The sequence below is a fragment of the Triticum urartu genome, chromosome 2, assembly GCF_003073215.2.
Source record: "Triticum urartu cultivar G1812 chromosome 2, Tu2.1, whole genome shotgun sequence".
NCBI classification, from domain to species: domain Eukaryota; kingdom Viridiplantae; phylum Streptophyta; class Magnoliopsida; order Poales; family Poaceae; genus Triticum; species Triticum urartu.
Window position 1 is genome coordinate 27,570,083 of NC_053023.1, and position 7,411 is coordinate 27,577,493.

The 7,411-nt window shown below is 53.8% G+C and overlaps 1 pseudogene; it reads left to right on the plus strand.

Moving 5' to 3' along the window:
• The first annotated feature begins 4,814 nt into the window (after positions 1-4,814).
• LOC125540800 lies at positions 4,815-6,217 on the plus strand (annotated as a pseudogene).
• Positions 6,218-7,411: the final 1,194 nt, after the last annotated feature.

Consider the following 7,411-nt stretch of genomic DNA (forward strand, 5'->3'; position numbering starts at 1 on the left):
CTCTCTCAAGCAACCCTGCAACCAAATAACAAAGAGTCTCTTGTGTCCCCAACACACCCAATACAATGGTAAATTGTATAGGTGCACTAGTTCGGCGAAGAGATGGTGATACAAGTGCAATATGGATGGTAGATAAAGGTATTTGTAATCTGAAAATATAAAAACAGCAAGGTAGCAAGTGATAAAAGTGAGCGTAAACGGTATTGCAATGTGTGGAAACAAGGCCTAGGGTTCATACTTTCGCTAGTGTAAGTTCCCTCAACAATACTAACATAATTGGATCATAAAACTATCCCTCAACATGCAACAAAGAGTCACTCCAAAGTCACTAATAGCGGAGAACGAACGAAGAGATTATGGTAGGGTACGAAACCACCTCAAAGTTATTCTTTCCAATCAATCCGTTGGGCTATTCCTATAAGTGTCACAAACAACCCTAGAGTTCGTACTAGAATAACACCTTAAGACACAAATCAACCAAAACCCTAATGTCACCTAGATACTCCATTGTCACCTCAAGTATCCGTGGGTATGATTATACGATATGCATCACACAATCTCAGATTCATCTATTCAACCAACACATAGGACCTCAAAGAGTGCCCCAAAGATCTACCGGAGAATCATGACGAAAACGTGTGCCAACCCCTATGCATAGGTTCATGAACCCGCAAGTTGGTCAACTTAACATACATCAAGTGGCACGCGGTATCCCATTGTCACCACAGATATCCACGGCAAGACATACATCAAGTGTTCTCAAGTCTTTAAAGACTCAATCCGATAAGATTACTTCAAAGGGGAAACTTGATTCATTACAAGAGAGAAGAGGGGGGAAGAAACATCATAGGATCCAAATATAATAGCAAAGCTCGCGATACATCAAGATCGTATCACCTCCAGAACACATAGCTACTGGTACATACCCTCAGCCCCGAGGGAGAACTACTCCCTCCTCGTCATGGAGAGCGCCGGGATGATGAAGATGGCCACCGGAGAAGGATTTCCCCGTCCGGCAGGGTGCCGGAACGGGTCTAGATTGGTTTTCGCTGGCTACGGAGGCTTCTGGCGGTGGAACTCCCAATCTATGTTGCGTTCTGGAAGTTTTAGGTCACGTAGGTATATATATGGGTGCAGGAGGTATGTCAGGGGAGCCACGAGGGCCCCACGAGACAGGGGGGCGCGCCCTAGGGGGGGGCGCCCCCACCCTCGTGAGCACCTCGTTCCTTCCTTGACGTAGGGTACAAGTCCATCGGGTGTGTTTCCTTCCAAAAATAACTTCTCCAGTTGATTTCGTTCCGTTTCGACGCCGTCTGATATTCCTTTTCTTCAAAACACTGCAATAGGCATAAAACAGCAAATCTGGGCTGGGCCTCCGGTTAATAGGTTAGTCCCAAAAGTAATACAAAAGTGGATAATAAATCCCAATATTGCCCAAAACAGTAGATAATATAGCATGGAGCAATCAAAAATTATAGATACGTTGGAGACGTATCAAGGAGGAGGGCCGGGGAGTGGATAAGGGGGGCGGTATGCCGACGGCATGGCCGTCGACATAGGCTTGGTCCCATGTGCCACATGGCAATCTATGCCGACGGCTAAGCCGTCGGCATAGATACTTTGCATTTTTTATTTTTTTATTATGGCATATGTGTGACTCTTAGCACACTGTAAAAAATAGCCCCACCTCGCCCAAAGACAAGCAACATGACCTGTTTAAATAGTTAGCTAATCCATACGACGTGAGTCCTCGGGGGTGGTGTGGTGGCATGTCCGAAGAGGCGGCACGCGTCTCCGGGGTGTGCCCCCCTCACGGACGGTGCCGCCGCCGACACCTGGAGGGGGTAAACGGACGCGTCGGGTCTACACGGAGGGGATCTTGCTGTGGGTCTGGCCCGGATGTTGCTCCAAAGTGTTCCTATGGGCTGTCCTAACATAACTGGGTGAATACGTCCACTGGTCAAAGCCCGCCCGTGCAAAGTCAAAGGGGTAGATCCCGTGGTCAAACGCTATAGGGTTAGGCGGGACGGGGGCCCTGGGGGGGAGGGGTAGCAATGCCACTAGAGCGTCGCACCAGGCCCTTATACATGCGGGGTGGTGTGGTGGCATGTCCGAAGAGGCAGCACGCGTCTCTGGGGTGTGCCCCCCTCACGGACGGCGCCGCCGCCGGCACCTGGAGGGGGGGGGGACGGACACGTCGGGTCTACACGGAGGGGATCTTGCCGTGGGTCTGGCCCGGATGTTGCTCCAAAGTGTTCCTATGGGCTGACCTAACACAACCGGGTGAATACGTCCACTGGTCAAAGCCCGTCCGTGCAAAGTCAAAGGGGTAGATCCCGTGGTCAAACACTACAGGGTTAGGCGGGACGGGGGCCCTAGGGGGGTAGCAATGCCACCGGAGCGTCGCACCGGGACCTCATACAAGCCGCGTGCCGGGTGCCTACGCCTGCCACCATGCTTCTACAACCTTAGGAGGGCCACCGCAACACCTGGCGGCATTGCTACCTCCCCAGGTACACCGTCCCGTCCAACCCTGACACAGACGACCGTCGGGTCTATCCCTTTGACTTTTGCTGGACGTTGTTTGACCGGTGGACCTTTCCATGATGAATACCAGAGTTTTTAATAAATTCAATTATTACGTTTTTTAGATTTTTAGTTTACCGTGTGTATGGGACCCAGTGCGTGCAAAGTCAAAGGGCTAGATCCCGTGGTCAAACTCTAAAGGGTTAGCAATGCCACCGAATTGTCGCACCGGGCCCTCATACATGCCGTACGGTGTGGTGGCATGTCTGAAGAGGCAGCACGCGTCTCCGGGGTGTGCCCCCCTCACGGACGGCGCCGCCGCCGGCACCTGGGGGGGGGGGGGGGGAACGGACGCATCGGGTCTACACGGAGGGGATCTTGCCATGGGTCTGGCCCGGATGTTGCTCCAAAGTGTTCCTATGGGCTGACCTAACACAACCGGGTGAATACGTCCACTGGTCAAAGCCCGTCCGTGCAAAGTCAAAGGGGTACATCCCGTGGTCAAACACTACAGGGTTAGGCGGGACAGGGGCCCTAGGGGGGTAGCAATGCCACCGGAGTGTCGCACCGGGACCTCATACAAGCCGCGTGCCAGGTGCCTACGCCTGCCACCATGCTTCTACAACCTTAGGAGGGCCACCGCAACACCTGGCGGCATTGCTACCCCCCAGGTACCGCGTCCCGTCTAACCCTGACACAAACGACCGTCGGGTCTATCCCTTTGACTTTCACTGGACGTAGTTTGATCGGTGGACCTTTTCACCTTGTTGTCATAGCCCAGCTATAGCTACACCCCCCCAACACAGTCCCGGCACTACCCACCCCAAGATTCCCTCTGCGTCGGCCCGACGTGGCCGTTTTTCCCCCTCCGGGGCACGGCGGCATCGACACCCGTGAGGGGGGCACACCCCGGAGCCGCGTGCCTGCGCCTGCCACCACGTTTCCACAACCGTAGGAGGGCCCACCGCAACACCTGGCGGCATTGCTACCCCCCACAGGTACCCCGTCCCGTCTAACCTCTCCGTGACACGATGAAAGAAGGCCCGTGTGGGGGGCAATCGATATATGTTTTCTATACATTTAAGTTAATGAAATTAGTATTGGAGAAAAATAAAAAATAAAAAGAGAAAATAGATAAAATATTAAAATATTATTAGAAATCTATGCCTATGGCAAAGCCGTCGGCATAGCTACGACCACGGAACGGTAGAGCCCTGGATCGATGACGTGGTGTAGGGCGGGGATCGATGACGTGGCAAAAACCATGAGCCAGGCCCGTCGGCATAGAAATGCCACCCCGCAGGACCGGCGAACGACGCAGATCGATGACGTGGCGGCGCCGCGGATCGATGACGTCGGCATAGCTATGCCGACGGCTAGGCCGTCGGCGTAGCTATGCCGACGGCCACCGTTAGCTCGTCGGCGTAGCCTGACACCGTCAAACTGCCGTCGTCGTCCGGGTAGACGGGCCCACGCGATATGCCGCCGGCCGCCGTAGGTATATTCTAAGCAACGCCGACGGCTGATCTATGCCGACGGCCCTCGTCGGCATAGAGGGTCATACGCCGACGGCCTTTCTACGCCGACGGCTTTAGCTGGGCCGTCGGGGTATGCCCATTTATGCCGACGGGGGCCGTCGGCATAGATTTGGCCGTCGGCAACAAAAGTTTTTCTGGTAGTGCATCTCCGGGCGAGCGGTGAGGACCCGGGCAGCTCCAGGATGCGTGTGGGTCTGCGTGGAGGATGTAGGTGAAGGTGGTGGTGCCAGATTGAAAATATCAATCCATCGTCAGTGTAGTACGATCATAGTTTTAAACAGTGCGTTAAGCATCTTAGTGCCGGACCTTTCCCAAATACTATAGTGAAGCTATAGCGCGTTATTTAAAATATTTGTTCATTTGTTTGGACCAAAGTCTTTTAGCGCAAAACCTTTTATAAACACTATAGCGGGCTATTTAAAACAGTGAGTACGATCCATCACTGTAACTGATGAATGGCTTCCGAATATGGTTACAGTTTTGTGCTTTCAATTATCCACTGTTTGTTGACGAGTCATTGTAATTAAGGAGGCGAGAATATTGCCGCTCGGAGAACATCCACGTCCGCGTCTAGCGATGTACGTACGCGACATGGTACACAAGAAAACGATTTATATCAACCGATATGGAGAGCCGTCACATGATTTTATCCATGTAGATGGATCCTCTAGCTACATGGTTCATCTGTCACCATCGCCGGCCGGCCACCAGCTGCCAGGTTAGCAGAGCATATATACTCATTTAAGATGAAGGAATGTTGCACTTATGGCGTCCCATCTCACCTGCCCCATCAGAATCATGCCCATCACGGAAGCAGTACTCGCCGTGGCCTCAGACGGTTTTGACCGCCGGCGAGAGCTGCAGGAGTTCGACGACACCAAGGCCGGCGTCAAGGGCCTGGTCGACTCCGGCAGCAAGTCTATTCCGGCCATCTTCCACCACCCCGCGGGCTCCCTGCCCCAGGGCCAGGAGGCAGTCACTGCCACTGCCACTGCCACTGATGCGGCGGTCCCGGTCATCGACCTCCTGGCCGCCCCGCGGCAGGAGCTGGTCGGCCTGGTGAGGGCCGCAGCCGAGACGGCCGGGTTCTTCCAGGTGGTCAACCACGGCGTGCCAGGCCAGGCCATGGCCGCCGTGCTCGCGGCGGTGAGGCGGTTCAACGAGGAGCCCGCCGAGGCGAAGAGGCCCTATTACACCAGGGACACCACCACCGGCAAGGTGCGTTTCTACTCCAACCTGGACCTCTTCCAGTCGCCGGCGGCCTGCTGGCGTGACACCATCTTCTGCGACATGGCGCCGGAGCCGCCGCAGCCGGACGAGCTGCCGGAGGCCCTCAGGGGTGTGCTCATCGAGTACGCTGATGCTGTGCGGAAGCATGCGCTGTGGGTGTTCGAGCTGCTCTCGGAGTCCCTCGGGCTGGCTGGTCCGTGAGATGGGCTGCGGGGAGAGCCTCAAGGTGGCCGGCAACTACTACCCGCCGTGCCCGGAGCCGCACCTCACCCTCGGCAACAGCAGGCACACCGACCCGACTTTCCTCACCGTCCTCCTGCAGGACGCCGTGGGCGGCCTGCAGGTGCTTCTCGACCACGGAGGCGGCCGCAGGGGCTGGGTGGACGTCCCTCCCGTGCCCGGCGCTCTCATCATCAACGTCGGCGACCTTCTCCAGGTATTCACCGATCGCTCAAGTATCCATCAACAGCCATCCACGTGCGTGCATTCCGCCGGGGCTGATTCCGGCCTGCCTCTCGAACGTACTCGTCCAGCTCGTCAGCAACGGCCGGTTCAGGAGCGTGGAGCACCGAGTTCTGGCCAACAAAAGCGCGGACACGGCGAGGGTCTCCGTGGCAGCGTTCGTCGACGTGGGGAGGTCTATGAGGCTGTATGGCCCCATCCAAGAACTCACGTCGCCCCACGGTGCCAATCCCCCAATCTACAGGAGCGTCACCATCGAAGACTTCATCGCGCACTTTTACAAGAAAGGCAGCGAGAATCGTCCCAGGCTCGACTACTTCAAGCTGGAGTAGCATCATACCTACCATATATACTGCTTTTATCCTACTCACTATGTAAGTATAGATAGGGACAATGTTAATTATATGGAGGATACCTAGCTATTTGCAAAAGATAAAAGGGCCGCCATGCTCATCCCTACTCATCATTGTTGGCTCAGATCCGATGCCGAATACTTTCCGGCGACAACGATGACCGACGACGAACCAACTCGCTGACTGAACTCAGCGAAGTTCCTTTATGCCGAGATGCACCGCAGTGCAAAGCTAGCCATACCAAGCAAGCTAGCACACAGGTGGATTGATTCCTTGAGAAGCTTGTACGTGGAACTAGCTTTAAGCTAGCTATCAACTCGCCGAGCGCCAAGACGGCTGCGTACTAAACTCTCGAGAAACTCCCGCACGCGAGAACGGCGTATTGCCACAGTCGAGCCTGTCTGAATTGTATTACTTCACAACTCACGGTATTGTTTACAGGGGGTCTACATGGGTATAAGTATCAGCTAGGCTGCCGTAGTTCCTAGACCGAATCAGCCAAGAAACTAATCCTATAAGGATACTAATTGGTGCACTAGTTGAACACGTACACACACGTATAGTCGGACTGGACGTCAGGTTTACTTCCAACAATCACCCCCTAAACACGACGTCGTCAAGTTACAGCTCCGACGCCAATTCTTTCTTGCATCTTCAAGAACTTCTCTTGGTCCAAAGACTTGGTTAGCATATCCGCCAGCTGATCATCGGTGCGAATGTAGTTGACCTTCATCTTATCTTCTTCCACGCAGTCCTTCTTGTAGTGATACATCGTATCAATGTGTATGCTTCTATCATGCCGCATTGGATCCTCGCGTGGAAAACTTTCAGACTTGCTATCAACAATAAGCACCACTTGTTCCGGATCTCGATCCATGAGATCACCGTGTAGCCTCGCCAGCCACACACGGTGACACGCCGCAGCGGCCGTTGCAAGATACTCTATTGCATCAACTGCGGATACTTTACTCTTCTTACTCAGCTCAAGACAAGATTTCATTGAAGCATCAACTGGATTGCAATCTTTCATCCCACGGCTTTGAAGTACCTTCCTTGTGTATACCTCCTGGCATAGTGTGATCCCCTCCGGCTTTTGATGTTCCTCCATCCTGAGGTAGTAACTCAAAATACCAAGATCATCTATCTTGAAAAGCTCCTTCATTTGTAGCTTGAACTTTGCAATCACCTCTTCATCTGCTCCGGTAATTAATAGGTCGTCGAGTAGATGCCAACTAGTAGACGATCCCTTCCTTCACCTCTCTTGTACATTGCATGCTCTAGTGGGGCTTTCTCAAATCCAAG